A 14,832-nucleotide genomic window follows, 5' to 3' on the forward strand; every position below is an offset into this window, starting at 1 on the left:
GAAAGACATTGTTTCAATTTTTCAAAAACACATGATTAATTAATTACTGTACTGTAGGGGTGGAAGAAATACAAGACCACAGGCCAGATCCAGCCAGTGGCCTGCTTTTATCTATTACTTTACATGATATGGTGTGACTTCAAAAGTCACTTATCTAGCCCATGCTCTGGAAGTAACTGTCCCTTGCTGTACTCAGAGAATCTGATACGATCTTAATGAGTTGTTATAAATAATTTGACTGGGTATTCTATGAACAATATACATGTAAAAAAATAATATACAATACAGATCAAATTTTACTCATCTAGACATTTTATGCATTTGTGGTCAACATATATGTGACCCAGTAAAGTCAATGAGAAATGTAAATTCCATGAGGTTGTGACAGTTATCACATCACACCCCAGTCCGAGTTTCCTCTGACCCTTGCCACCCCATTTTAGATATTTGGACGTTTATGTTCAGGTGTAGCCGGTCAGAGTCCATTCCCTATCAAAAAAGTTGGAATTTGCATACGGTAGCCGCTTACTTTCCGACCTAGCAAACTATAACGACCCTTCATCGAGATATATCTGCATGAAATCTATAGGAACATTATTTATTTTCTCAGAAATAATGAATATAGCGTTCATTATATCTTTAATCTGCTGACAGACGGGATTAACTACAGCTTTGATTAAATTTGACCTGGAACTTACTGTTTGCATTCCGAGTTACACGACACACAAATCTTGCAATCTACATGTCAATAACATCAGAGGTCCAATAACCATGAGACATCAACAAAATACCATTTTGAAAGTTGTTGTACAGAGAATTCAAAAATATTAATTAAAAGTCACGTAATACTTGTACATAAATATAATGCACACTTAATTCCAAACATATTTATTCTGTGAACAACAACAAGAAACCTGTCGGTATCGCAGCAAGGTGGAGAAAACCAGATTCATCAAGTACTAAGCAAGTGTCTGCAATGCATGTTTTTGTAATAATATTATTATATGTTTTTTATCTTATAGGTGTCGTCTAATGTTGTAAAGTCCTCATTATTATTATTATTATTATATAGACGTAAACTTTATGAACCCTACTAAACAATAACAGAGATCAATGAAGGAACTGATGCTAGACTGTCCAAAGGAATTTCCAGAAACTGAAAAGGTGACTATTTCTTCTATTTGGCTACACAGTGTTGAAACTATCTCTGATATTCTTGAGTGTTAACATTTTCAAATTAGCCACTGCCATATTGGATGTAAGATGGGCATCATTTTCATTTAGGAAAAACTGGACACCATTACAAGACTTTAAGTAAAAATTCCACATTAATGTAACAATTAAAATAATTTTAGTATGCCCACTGTGGCAGACATATTTAAAAGATTTCTAGCATGACCATTGTGGCAGCCATATTTTAAGCCAGTAAATTCTCACATATTTCTAACTAGTGGGGACTTTCCTATAATAATAATAATAATAATAATAATGCTTTATTTACAGAAGGTGACTCATTAGTCGAGGACTATTCTCCCTTGAGGCCCTCTTAAGGAGAGTATAACAATGCACATTATATGAAGATAGCGATTACATGTATTACTGTTTATTTTAACATGTTTAGTATTAAAATACTCAATTCCATATCTACTAGAAACACATACGTGCTCATGATATCTCTTCTTAAATACTGTAATATTATCAACAGATTTTACATGTAGTGGAAGCTTGTACAAGAGTATTGGAAGCTCTTTTTAAATTGCTCTGTTCTTAGTTTTGGTGCTAGAAGGTTTCCATGTGATATTGATCTCAATTGGAATTGTGGTGACAAAGGCCTAAATAAGTCCTGACGATACCCTGGTGCAGTTCCATGTAGACATTTATATAAAAGAACTGCCTTGTGAAAAGCTATCCTGTCATACACATGTATGTATTGTGAACCATTTGAGTTCTGTAAACAATGCTTTAAAGAGATGATCAATAGAGGCATCTAAAATTATGCATGCTGCTCGTTTCTGAAGTTTATAAATCCTGTCAAGCTCAGATTTAGCACAGTTTCCCCATACATCTGAACAATAATCCCTTGTCGGAAGAATATATGACTTGCAGTACAAATTGCGAGTTTCCATAGGTAAATATTTCTTGATTCTGCTGAGTAGGGCAATTCTGGATGACGGTGTTTTACAAATTTTACCCTACAGTCATCCCATAATAAATTATTATCTACAGACATACCTACAAGCTTTTCGTGACTGACATTTTCCAACAGATGATTATTTGTTGCAAGATATAGTTCTGGGTTCCCTGACCTGTGTAGCTTTTGTGATGTCCCCAAAATCCTACATTTTTTTGTTACCTTCATTAACTACCATCCTATTTTGTTGTGCCCAGTTTTGGACTCTAAAAAAGGTCTGAGTTTATAATGGGCTAAGTGAAATCCTGAGATTCCGAACAGACAAAATAACTGTGAACATAAAATAAGACAATTTTGTAAAAAAAATCATTACCTGATGATGGTATTCGAATTTTCAGTAAGGCAGGCAATCTTTTAATACCACTATGTCAACTTCACATCAAGTGCAACTGTCATCCATCAAGCTGTGTATACTGAAACCAAAATAAAACAAATCTAAATAATTTCAACAACATATATAATATGAGCATGTATTGTTAGATGGAAAAACAGAAACAGTGTTGCCAAATTCCACAGGCAATTCACATGGACTCTTTAAAAGGTCCACAATAATGGAGTGCATTGGTTCGGCTTTCTATTTGATTATAAGCAAGTATTCTTCAAATTAAATGATTTATGGTAAAATTTATATATATATGTGTGTGTGTGTGTGTGTGTGTGATACATTCATTTTTCAGATTTCTATTCTTGTAATTTTCTGGTACAGATCCTTTAAATCACAATAAAGTAGTCTCAACTCTTAAAAATCCAAATTATGTATATGATCATTTACTTGATTCAATTTTTTGTTTTTTAGCTAATAATTTCTGTTCTTCAGGCAATCTGTAGTTGTCAACATGTACTTGTTGAGTGAATTGGCATGAAATTTTAGACGCTTGTACATTATGAATAAAGAAAATAAACCACAGTCAATTAGGTCTCTAATAATCTCTCCACTGATGATCATCCCAACAATAAATTTCTAAACTGACTTAAATCTTTCCTTTCCACCCTTCACTGCACAATTATAACAGAAATTTGGTTATGTAATAATCACCAAGGGCTTTACCTCTTTTGAATGTCTTCCTGGCTATCACAAATACAACAGGATACTAAAAGGTTTGTACCAATTATATTTCAAAATAATAATGCCAATGAAATTTGTATAACTTCCAACAATAATGACTTAAACTTCTAAAAATTATACCTTGAAAGAAACAATGGACCTCTATAAGAATCCACCCTTGAAAGCATGATAATAATATATATGATAATACATGTCACATTTTGCACAATTTTCAACTTTATAGTTTCATTCATTACCACTTGTCAAAACTCCCACATAATTAGCTAACAATCATAGCAACAATGACATAATAGTACTGTCATGTACAAAAACTCCAATATCAATCAAACATGCAAGCATTTATTCAAATTATTTAACAATATGATATACATGAATTTACACTTTGCCGCCATTACGAACAAACATTATTTTTCAACAATGAAGACATACAAAGGTCAGAGGTCAAACACCCCAAGTTAAGGAATTTGACAATAAAACAAAAAAGAACTTGAATTGACTTTAGATATGTGACAGTACCACAATCTGGAAATATGATTGGACACAATACTCAGAGGTCTCACTAGGAATTTAAAACTTAAGGTGTCCAGGACTCCCAATTTGTTAAAAGGTTGCAGTAACCTACCAAAAATGTGAACTTTGCAGATTAGAAGAACTAATGGTTGCCACTGTATAATTTCCACATTCTTCATAACACTAACATAAAGCTTGATTATCCATCAGAGTGTGGCTAAATTCTGTCAAGCCAAGGAAAGGTCTTATTCCAAACACTAAGCCAGGCTTCACACAATATCTTACACCTGGCTACTGTCCCATTCAAACTCTACTAGTTCTAGAAACTTACACACTCTTGTGAATCTCATTTTACAATCTTCGTCAGTTTGCCATTTAATCCCAAAATACAGATCCAAATTTGCAAATAGTATTTTGTCTAAGTCTCAACATGTCTTGAGTTCCAGGTCACATGCACTTACTTAGTGACTTATTCAGCTATATTTGGAAATGAGCACAATAATGTACATCTCTTTGTTAATATCGTCACATTTTCCCATTCTGCAGGTGGCTAAAGCAGAACTGGCAAGTCTGAATTTTGCCGCCACCTCTTACATGCGTATAGAGGATCCTGCCTTTTTTCTGCCTTCCAGATAAAAAGTTTGCATCCAAATATGCGTGATTATGCGTTTCCGAGACCTCTGATATTATGTGTATCAAAAACTATGGTGGAAAAGATCATCTCCCATGAAAATCTGTCATAGCTTTCTCATAACAAGTCATAACTACCATGTATAACAAAGAAAGTACTTGGTTTTATTTCATATACCACAGAATCAATAGTCAGTTTCCAAAGAGTTACGTACTTTTCATCGGCGATCAATGACTTTACAAGAGGAAGTTAATGTACTCAATGATATTTCTTGACAAATGAATGCTATAACTCACCCACCCACCCATTATATATGTGTGTTCACAGATTATATTTGTTATTATCAGACTTTCAATGCCTTACATGTATAATTATTGGAGGGTGTTGTTTAGTTTTTTTTAAAGCATCTTTAACAATTTTTCCGTCACATCACTATGATGTCTGCAGTGTGACAGTTTATAGTGTTGGCTAGCAGTGGGACATCATGCCAGTCATTTAGCATCATGTCCCACCCAGTCTAATACTGACTCCAGGCCAACCAGTCCTAACACTAAACTCTTAATGCTGAGCACAAAGCGAGGCAGCTGCTAGTACCATTTTTACAAGTCTTTGGCATGATGCGGCCAGGGTTTGAAACCACAACCTCTCGCATCCGTGGCAGACACTCTAATCACTTAGGCCACGGGAGCAGTCAATATCTATTAGATTAGTTGGCTGCCTTCTCTTTTCTCAAAATGCTGGCTGAAACTGCAAAAAATCCTGTAGGTCATTTCATACTTCATGCCCATGTTTCTGCTATTGCCATTGTCCATCGTGCAGATCCACCAGTGATGGCAGATAGTCATACAGTAGATCAATCTGCCCACAGATAACCTTGTTCCTAAAACCTAATGATCCTGTGACCCACAGATCACATTGTTCCTAAAATCTAATGATCCTGTGACCCACAGATCACATTGTTCCTAAAACCTAATGATCCTGTGACCCACAGATCATATTGTTCCTAAAACATAATGATCCTGAGATCCATAAATCACTTCCACAGAATCTTTTTAGTCTTTGTAATAGTCTCCAAAATCCTGCAGCTCTTTCTATGCTTCTGACACTAAGAGTCATGGACCCTCACTCTCGAGAAATTGGCAAAGGTCTAATATCAAAACTGGGCACTTTTTTTCCTCAAGATACTAAACCATACTGACCATACTTATATTAAGCTTGTACTTCAATTCTCAATATAAGAATTCTTTATTTATGCCAACTAGGCATCCTTTGTTTCTTTCTTTAAACCTGCTGGGGAAGATCATTGTTGGTTTGAGAAAACCAAAGGTCAAGGATGTGCTAATGACGCTTGTAAGTTTATATACTGAAAACATTAATTGTAATGTGTCACATTTTCAAAAACACCCAGATTGTTCTTAAAAGAAATGTCACACTGAAGAGACCTTAAACTTTACCGAGTCAATGTTACCAAGCCCAACAGACTATGGTAATAAAAGACATGTCAAAGAATGATAGTGAAAGTGAGGGGTGTTATTACAGCAACAACAATAACATTTCTATAAAACAATAGAAGCTATGTGATAAGCTAAGAATGCTTTTCTTTCATAAATATATATCAAATCATATTTCCTTTTGTATTTCAACAAAAAAACAGAGTTCTCTGCAAGCAATCACCCCTCACATTCTTAAATGCTAGTCTTGGCCTCGCCATGTTTGAAGAATGGACATCCTTTGGATCCTAACTAGTCATGGATCCTGTTTTTAGAAACTGAATCCTACAGATGTAATTTGTGCCAAATATGATGCATAGTTAAGACCAAATTGGCAAAAAAGGTTAACTGATGAACAGAAATTATGAAACTTTACAATTCAAACGGTGACAATGATAAAGTGAAGGGTTACCACCTGTTATGTATTTTAAGGAACTAATCCAGTATAATGCACCATTGTAATGTAGTATTTTAAGGAACTAATCCAGTATAATGCACCATTGTAATGTAGTTTTTTAAGGAACTAATCCAGTATAATGCACTATTGTAATGTAGTATTTTAAGGAACTAATCCAGTATAATGCACCATTGTAATGCAGTATTTTAAGGGCTTGCACATTTGTTCTATACTTGGGAGCTGAAGTTGTTGTTTTGGGATTAATGCCATTGTTCAGTACATCAAAGGCTATACATGGCAGCCAGCATAACATGTGGAGGAAAACCCTGAAAAAGCCCTGATAAGACCCACCAACCCAAAGGAAGATACTGGCAAGCCTTATCACATACCCACATAGACCATGCCCATGTGGACAGAGATGAGATGACAGTAATCAGTAAAGAACTTTAGACCTCTCAGGTCCCTATTTTGGAGTTTTTCATGTGGTCACTCTAAAATTTAAAGTAACAGAAGGGGTCAGCAAGACACTAATAGTCTTTTCCCTTTCTCTCACCTAGACTTCCAATTTTCCCTATTAGGGATTCAAAAATTCTAGAGAATTAGACTCCCTGTGTCAAAAGACTACAGAAAACTATGCAAAAATGAAGGATTTTAATTTATGATATATGATCACGCCTTTCATAGATGACCAAAAGTGACCAGACAGCAATGACAGAAAGATTCATATAATAAGGGTAATTTTTTTTCCATGCAGTTACTTTTTGTACGGCAAAGCAACAAGTTTTGTTCTTTCACATCGAGCTGAACAAATCTAATTAGCAACCCTATTTCTTACAAGTTTCCCACTACAGTACTGGATTATTTAATTTGGTGATTTTTGGTGAGCACACATTAAATGATAATAGCATCCTCCATCACCTACACACATAATTTGTTTGTGTTTATGCATTAGTAGGTCTTCATCACAATCGCAAACTGCATAGACCTAGATATGCCAGAAGAACTGGGTCTATGTTGTTTGGACTCAACTTATAGATGAGTATATACTGTATCTCTCAAGTGTTCACCTAAAAAAGTTACTGGTATTTGAAATGTATATTGCAAAGCAAAAGTTTATTTAGTTAGACATATACATTATTAATTAAATAAAGACAACCTTTATAAAACTCAGATTGCACGAAAATCTGATGTATATGGCACAAAACTATGCCAATGTATAGTGGACTTGAATATATATGCACATATACGACACATATACATGGTTTAACACTTGATTCACAAAATAAGAACAATTCATATGCATATGGACAAGAGCCAAATCATATTTTGTTATTACAAGATGAAAATTGATAGAGTGGAGAGTTATATGATGCCATAGTACATGTATAACACAGTAAAGTGACAATGTTCTGATGACAGAAAATGAATTGCGTCTGAATAATTATATTCTCATTGGACAATCAAGATTTCTACAATATATATATTTTAAAAATATGCTATGTTTTATAATGGAGGGCTTTAGATATGGGCATATCTGCATAAATTAATACTCATGAGAAGAAAAAAAAACTATTTTAACTGAGTAAAGTGCCAAATGTGCTTTCAAGACATGCTATGACTTGATGTCTCTTAACAGTCTTACCCCTCTACTTGAAGTACCTAATGCTGCACTGTGTACAATCCCCACTTGTGTAGTCACTAGTCATTCATACGCTAGGTTTTACCCTTGCTTTGACCATCATGTGATCTAAAATTCAGTCGCTATTTGTAAAGTAGTGATGGTTGAATGACACTGACAGATAATAACTTCACTCTTCTTTTAGAGAGAAAGCTGCAACGTTCCACAGCTGACAACGAGCACAGATGACAAAGCATTCCAATTTGTGACCTACATGGCTGCACTTGTGACCACAAATAAAAAAATTGCAGAATAAGAATGTGGACACAAGAAATGACATCATCACTAATTAACATCCTATGGCATGTTTTGCATTAAAGCAATTTGGCAGATGTGACTTAGTTCACAGCATAATCCATTTCAACTGAAAATTATTACATAAAGTTGTAAACTTTACGTGAGAGGAGTCCTGCTTACAGCCAACAAGTGACCAGTCTAATACATACACTTGTACAATATAAAACAGCCAATTCTATTATCTCGAAATATACAAGAATTTGTCAGTAACACTGCTATTAGTGAAATTTCCATATCGCAATAGTTTATGCGCGACTATAATATTTGGGCAAAATGACTTCCCAACCACAGAACCGCTCCAGTGGCTTAGTGGTTAGTGGGTTAGTGGTCTGCCTCGGATGCAGAAGGCTGTGGGTTTGATCCCTGGCCGAGTCATACCAAAGACTTACAAATATGGTACTAACAGCCGCCTCACTTGGCGCTCCGTTAGGACTGGTCAGTCTGGTGTTTGCATAATGTGACTGGGTGAGACATCATGCTACATGTCTGCAGCATGATGCCCCAGTGCTAGACATCACTAAAAACTGCCACACTGCAGACATTGTAGTGATATGACTGAAAAATTGTTAAAGCTATGTTAAAAATCTAAGTCACACACACACACACTTCCCAACCAGAGCAGGGCAAAGCAAGTCTGCATAAATAAGGTGAAATAAATGCAGAAAGTTCAAGACTTATAATCAGGGTTTCACTTAATTCATGAAAATGAAGGGTCATTCACTCCTGGGATGAAATTTCCAGAAGTCATAATCTTGAACACCAGAGTCACTAGAAACATGGGGAAAGAAAATGGTTGAAACTCATTTACATTTATTGTGAAACACAGTAAGCATCAAAGAGTCTTGTTTACTACACAACATATTTCAAAATACTGAGAAGACCAAATGAAATTTGAACAAATAATAATTAACTGCAATGCAGTATTTTATTGACCACCAAAGACAAATATTTGGCATTGCTAATACTGGATAACAAAAGGATTAATTGATGCTGCATAAACTCTATTCTGCTACTGACAAGGCAAAACTTTCATCAAATTTGTTCCACTCATCTCAGAATTATGTCTGAATTTTTATAATCGAGTGTTTTCTTTTTATTTTGAACTGCCAAGTTCTTTTTCGTCAGGGACAGTCATGCGCTGACATTTCCCTGATTAAAAAAAGTCAAAATAATCCTCCAATTCATCGTAATATTTATAACATGATGTCACACAATTACATAAGAATTATGTACACATGTGGAAAGCAACGTCAACACAAGGCAGGTGCAATTTGTTGTAATGGTCTCACACATTAATCAGATCAAGGTGTTATAGAATTTGCTATATCGTTATGATGCATTGCTCTTGTCTTGGTACTGCTGAATACACTGGTGCTCTGATATGACAAGCATTAATATTTTTTAAAAAGTGTACGTTCAACAGAATTTAACCCAGTGGATCAACTGATGATGGAATATACTTACGGGTCTCACTAAACACCCCAAGACTCTCAAAAAACACATCAAGACTCAATCAATTACCTACTTTAAATTTCAACGACAACACAAACAAACATAGAAACAAAAATTGTGAATATTTAGTGATTGTTTATTTAACAGAAAAAGTAGCGAGGTCAAAGATTTGCCAAGGGAAATAACTCATTTCGACGAAGAGTGTTCGGGTGCAGTAACGTGAATATGTATCAACATTTATAAATAAGTAGCAATACCACATGGGAGCAAGACATTTCGACCCCAAGAAAATTCCCTAGACATTTCGACCCCAAGACACTTCAACTCCAGTCAAGGGACAATTCGCCCCTAATTCATGCATATTGAAAATAATAATTAGCATTGATATTAATTTCCACTAATTAGGCCATTATTCATTGACGTCTACAATTAAAGAAGATACCAACACATCTCTAAATCGCCAAAAAAAAAAATGTCAACAGTTAATTAAAATTAAAGTCACATTTATTAAGTTAATGAATGCACGCTAATCTGAATGAAAAGAAATCACATTTACTGCACACTAGAAATTTGCATAAAAAAATCTGATTTGTTTTAGAAACAATAATCAGCACTCTATTAATGGTCATTGCCACTAATCACATAGTTATTCATTGATGTCTGCAATAAACAAAGATGTAAACAGTTAATTATAATTAAAGTCACTTTTATTAAGTTAATCAATGCATGCTAATTTGAATGAAAATAAAAAGGTTTGAAAATTAAATGCACCACACGTTTTAAATTTGTACAAAAGAGCCACATATGTGTGTAAATTGTGGATTAATTTAAAGTAATTACAGTTTATATTGTGACATTTCGATCAGATATATTTTGGTACAATATGAACTGAAATGTGTTAATTGTGACAATGGCATTTTATCCTTGTGTACAATATGATAATCATGTCAGGCCTCGTTAGCTTGTTTTGTCTTGTAATATATGCAGGAAATGACAGCATCGCATTTGCGATATAGGTTAGTGTAATGATTCGTTATCCTTTTTTATTATGTCAGTCTTCCGCTCTTATTTATTTATCTATTTCTGAATTGAACATATCAAGTAGCATAGATGATGATTGTATATTCATACGTTTTAGATATAAAAGTATATATATATATATATATATATATATATATATATATATATATATATATATATATATATATATATATGTATGTATGTATGTATGTATATATATATATATATATTTTCCTTCAAGCTTACCAACCATCATACAGTTATAGAATTTCTTTATTTTTAGAACATAATGTAAATAATTAAATATTGAATCAATTAACGATTAGTAAAAACATCTTACTAATTTCAGTATTCCAGGCTGACTCCAACATTGTTTGATGTGATTTTGATGTGATTTTGATTTTTAACGTAGCTTTAACAATTTTTCAGTCATATCGCTACGATGTCTGCAATGTGGCAGTTTATAGTGATGTCTAGCACTGGGGCATCATGCCGCAGATATGTAGCATGATGTCCCACCCAGTCACATTATCCTGACACCAGGCCGACCAGTCCTAACACTAACCTCTTAATGCTGAACGCCAAGCGAGGCAGCTGTTAGTACCATTTTTTAAGTCTCTGGTATGACTCGGCCGGGGATCGAACCCACGACCTCCCGCATCCGAGGCGGACGCTCTAACCACTAGGCCACCGGAGCAGTCCAACATTGTTTGAAGCAATTGCAAAGTATTAAATCTTTGACTTTAAATGCCAATATATCATGTTCTGTAGTTTCCAAAATTATTTCTAAATTAATTATTAATGAGCATAAAGTTAGTAGCGAAATCTTCTATACAATAAATCAATACTACGATTACAGATACATGTAAATTCTTAATAACATTTAGCTTTCCAATACACAATATATATTTTATAATTAGTAGTATATAATAATAATAGCTTTATCAATTTACGGTGTATTTTCCATTTAGTGATTTCATGTACTTTGATTTTTATATACGTTTAATGTCCTTGAGGACGTTTCCGAAAATCTCTGGTTTGCTTTTCAGATTTGCACCTCCAGATGCTGTCATGTATGTGACAAATGTGTTCTTTTTTCGTTAACTGATAATTCGCGCCGTCGTAAAGAGCACTTCTATCAACCATGAAATGGAGCTGTGTCATGCTGAAAAGTTTATGTATTAGATCTTGCACGTGTTGTGGTTTCCAGTCAAATGAAAAGATTTAGAATGTTATTGATGGATGCATTGTCATTAGTCAAATTCATGCGTTCAGTATTTATGCAGCTATCTTTTGAAAAAATATTTATGTAGTTTGGGTTTCAAGTTATTTATAAAGTATGGTGTAAATGTCGGATGATGTTCATTTATGACTGTTTCCAAAAGTTCCGGACGACTTTCAAAATCTATTGTAGTATTTGCGTCTGTGATGACACCGGTATCAAACAGTTGGGTCTTTATTACATCTTGTTCACCCTTTTCCACCCATATTTTATTTTGAAGGAAGTGCCTGACATTATCCTTCAGATGTTTCGTGCGAAGATAGCGTGTAACCGAGGGGAATACAGGCTCTATTGGCTTGGTTATACTCTTCTCATCATCACTTCCAAATTCCATAATTTCAGACACTCTTACTTCCACAGACTCAACACCTCTATCTAGCTCTGTAGCAATATGTTCCAGAAAGCTCTTGTAAGTTCTGTAAGAAGCGTCTGTGTACAGAAGGACAGGATCAGTACATATCGGATGTTAGTTTGTAATGTTTCCGACAACTCTTTGATATGTTATACTATCGATTTACTCATCAATAACTCTTTGATACGTTGTACTATCGTTTTGCTCGTCAATAACTCTTTATGCAATTTGTTTTGTAAATATAATGCGAAAAAAGTATGATTTGCTAGAGAACTCAATAGTCAATAAATATGCATTGTTGTTTGATAGTGTTGATAATGGCCTGATTTACTAAAAGTTAATTTTATATTTTCTTTATGGAAACACTGGAAAGTTATTTTGGTAAAAACAAATGTAAATTCGATAGCTCATATATATTTTTTCTGATTTCAGCTAGAAACTTGCTATATTAAATAAATGTAAAACGATGAAAATCTACCTTTTATATTCTATTACTATGCTTGCGAAAACATTAATAACTTCTAAAATAAACCAGTTATGTGTGTTTCATCATTTTTCTTCTTTTAATCAGTCTGTAATTTGGCTAATATTTTTGTCATGTCCTCAGGATTTGGTATTGAGACAGAGTAATTCATACAGAGAATTAAATGACTTGGTGGTTTGTGAGTTATTGTTGATAATTAATTGTCTATATGGCTGTACCAATCATTAAATGGCCTATATAATCAGACAGATTAGATAAATTACATCTGATATATCAAGCACGACATTGATGTAAAATCGAAAGGAATTACAGAGCGACTTTCCTTCACCGTTACATAAAATCAAGGGAAATCACTCACGTGGAGCTTGTAACACTCTTTGGTCATGTATTCTAAACGTCTAGGTAAAAAATGTTGATGCATGATTTAAAATTAAAATTTGTATATAAACAGTTAATAACAAAATAAATGAGAAAAGTATGGTGCATAGCCATTAAATAAGGAAATTGTTTAATAATATTATAAAATTAAAGAGATTTGATGCATAAGAGTTAGTTTCCGTAGGTTATTGGAAATAGGGACATCAACCAATACTATTAATCATTGATGGTAACAATATCCGTATGTGTTTTTGCATTTTTTTCCCTTGCTTCTTAGCACGTTTTGGAGAGTTTTGGTGCCAATATATGTAATATTGGGGTGTTCTTGGAGAGTCTTAGGGTGTTTAGAGAGACCGTATACTTACTGTCCATATACATAGATTATTCGAAATAATTAGTAGTGAGCAGCCCAATAATTCACCTTAAGTGGACACTCCATGATAATCATGTCTTCACCAAATTGTTATCAACTAGTCCTACATGTAAGACATATAGCACATGTTGATTTTGTTTAGGTGTTATCAGCGTCTGACCTTACATGTAGGACTATATCATCCAACAATCAGAAGAAGAAAAAATCAGAATTTGGTCTGTTATTAAACTGAAAGTAGTAAATTATGCTCACCATAACTATCAATCAATTTTATCACATATTAATACTTATCAAGGTTATACCGCATGCACGGCAAAATTACAACAATGTATTTTCAACATTATATAATGTTATGTACAAACTAAATTCTGCAAATAATAACACAAAAGGGGTCGCGTACAAAGTTTTAAACTCACATCACGTCTACTTTTACATCGAATATAGGCTTACTGTCCATCATAAATCAACACACACCTACCCCAGCCACCTTTTATGTATATCAATGCTGAATATTGATTCAGGCCTATTTTTGACCTTATTTTTTTAAAACCTACCCTCGTCGTGAGAATTTATTTTTCCGTGAAGTAATTATCTTGACCTGTACAATTTGTCTTCTTACTGAGCAAGTTTAACATTAAATGAGCCAGCAACTAACCCCCTGTTTGAGTTCTCAGAATGTTAAACAATCCTTCATCGTGGTTTGGCTATCGGCTTACCTAGTGCAGGTGTGAATTCCTTGGATATTTTCACATCAGCCGGGCATTGATGGTCTCCATTATTGGAGTACCGGTGACAAGAATGACGTCATGTTAACAGGAAGCCACATCATCGCCCTCTGTTGACAAATTACACTGAATTAACACGGTAAAAGTAGAGATATTCCAACATTCAGTAGCGATCTCTAAATATAACGGTCCCAATTGTTTTTCCTTAGACCTCAATTTGAATGTTTTGTGAAATATATATACTTTCTATCGTACTTCAGCACGCATGCAACACACTGTCATAGGGAACAATGTTAGATTGTCAATTTGACAAGGACAAAACCAAATACTCCTTTGCATTTAAGAGAGATAACTCTGCTGGAACTAGACAGTGGTGAGAGTAATCTAGTCACAACACATTTTCAGCCATGTGTACCACATTTAAAAAAAAAAAAAATCATACAAAATATGATCTAGATATGAATTGACATAATCTAACATATTGCCAAGAGGCTAAACTTTTTTAA

General features: G+C 34.1%; 1 protein-coding gene across 4 annotated transcripts in view; it reads right to left on the bottom strand.

The window, feature by feature from the left end:
* Positions 1-14,416, bottom strand: part of LOC149775930 (uncharacterized) — a 78,050-nt gene extending 63,634 nt beyond the window's left edge. For 3 of the 4 annotated variants that reach the window (XM_089944027.1, XM_089944022.1, XM_089944024.1), the window contains exons 1-2: positions 14,318-14,416; positions 2,505-2,604 (exon numbers count right to left, since the gene is read on the bottom strand). The gene's annotated coding sequence lies outside the window, so the exon portion shown is untranslated. Of the gene's footprint in view, positions 1-2,504; positions 2,605-14,155; positions 14,280-14,317 lie in introns of those variants that run through there. The other variant, XM_089944023.1, reaches the window with a different exon arrangement.
* Positions 14,417-14,832: the final 416 nt, after the last annotated feature.

Source organism: Sinohyriopsis cumingii, chromosome 19 (assembly GCF_028554795.1).
Source record: "Sinohyriopsis cumingii isolate HCF-2022 chromosome 19, ASM2855479v2, whole genome shotgun sequence".
Taxonomy (NCBI): domain Eukaryota; kingdom Metazoa; phylum Mollusca; class Bivalvia; order Unionida; family Unionidae; genus Sinohyriopsis; species Sinohyriopsis cumingii.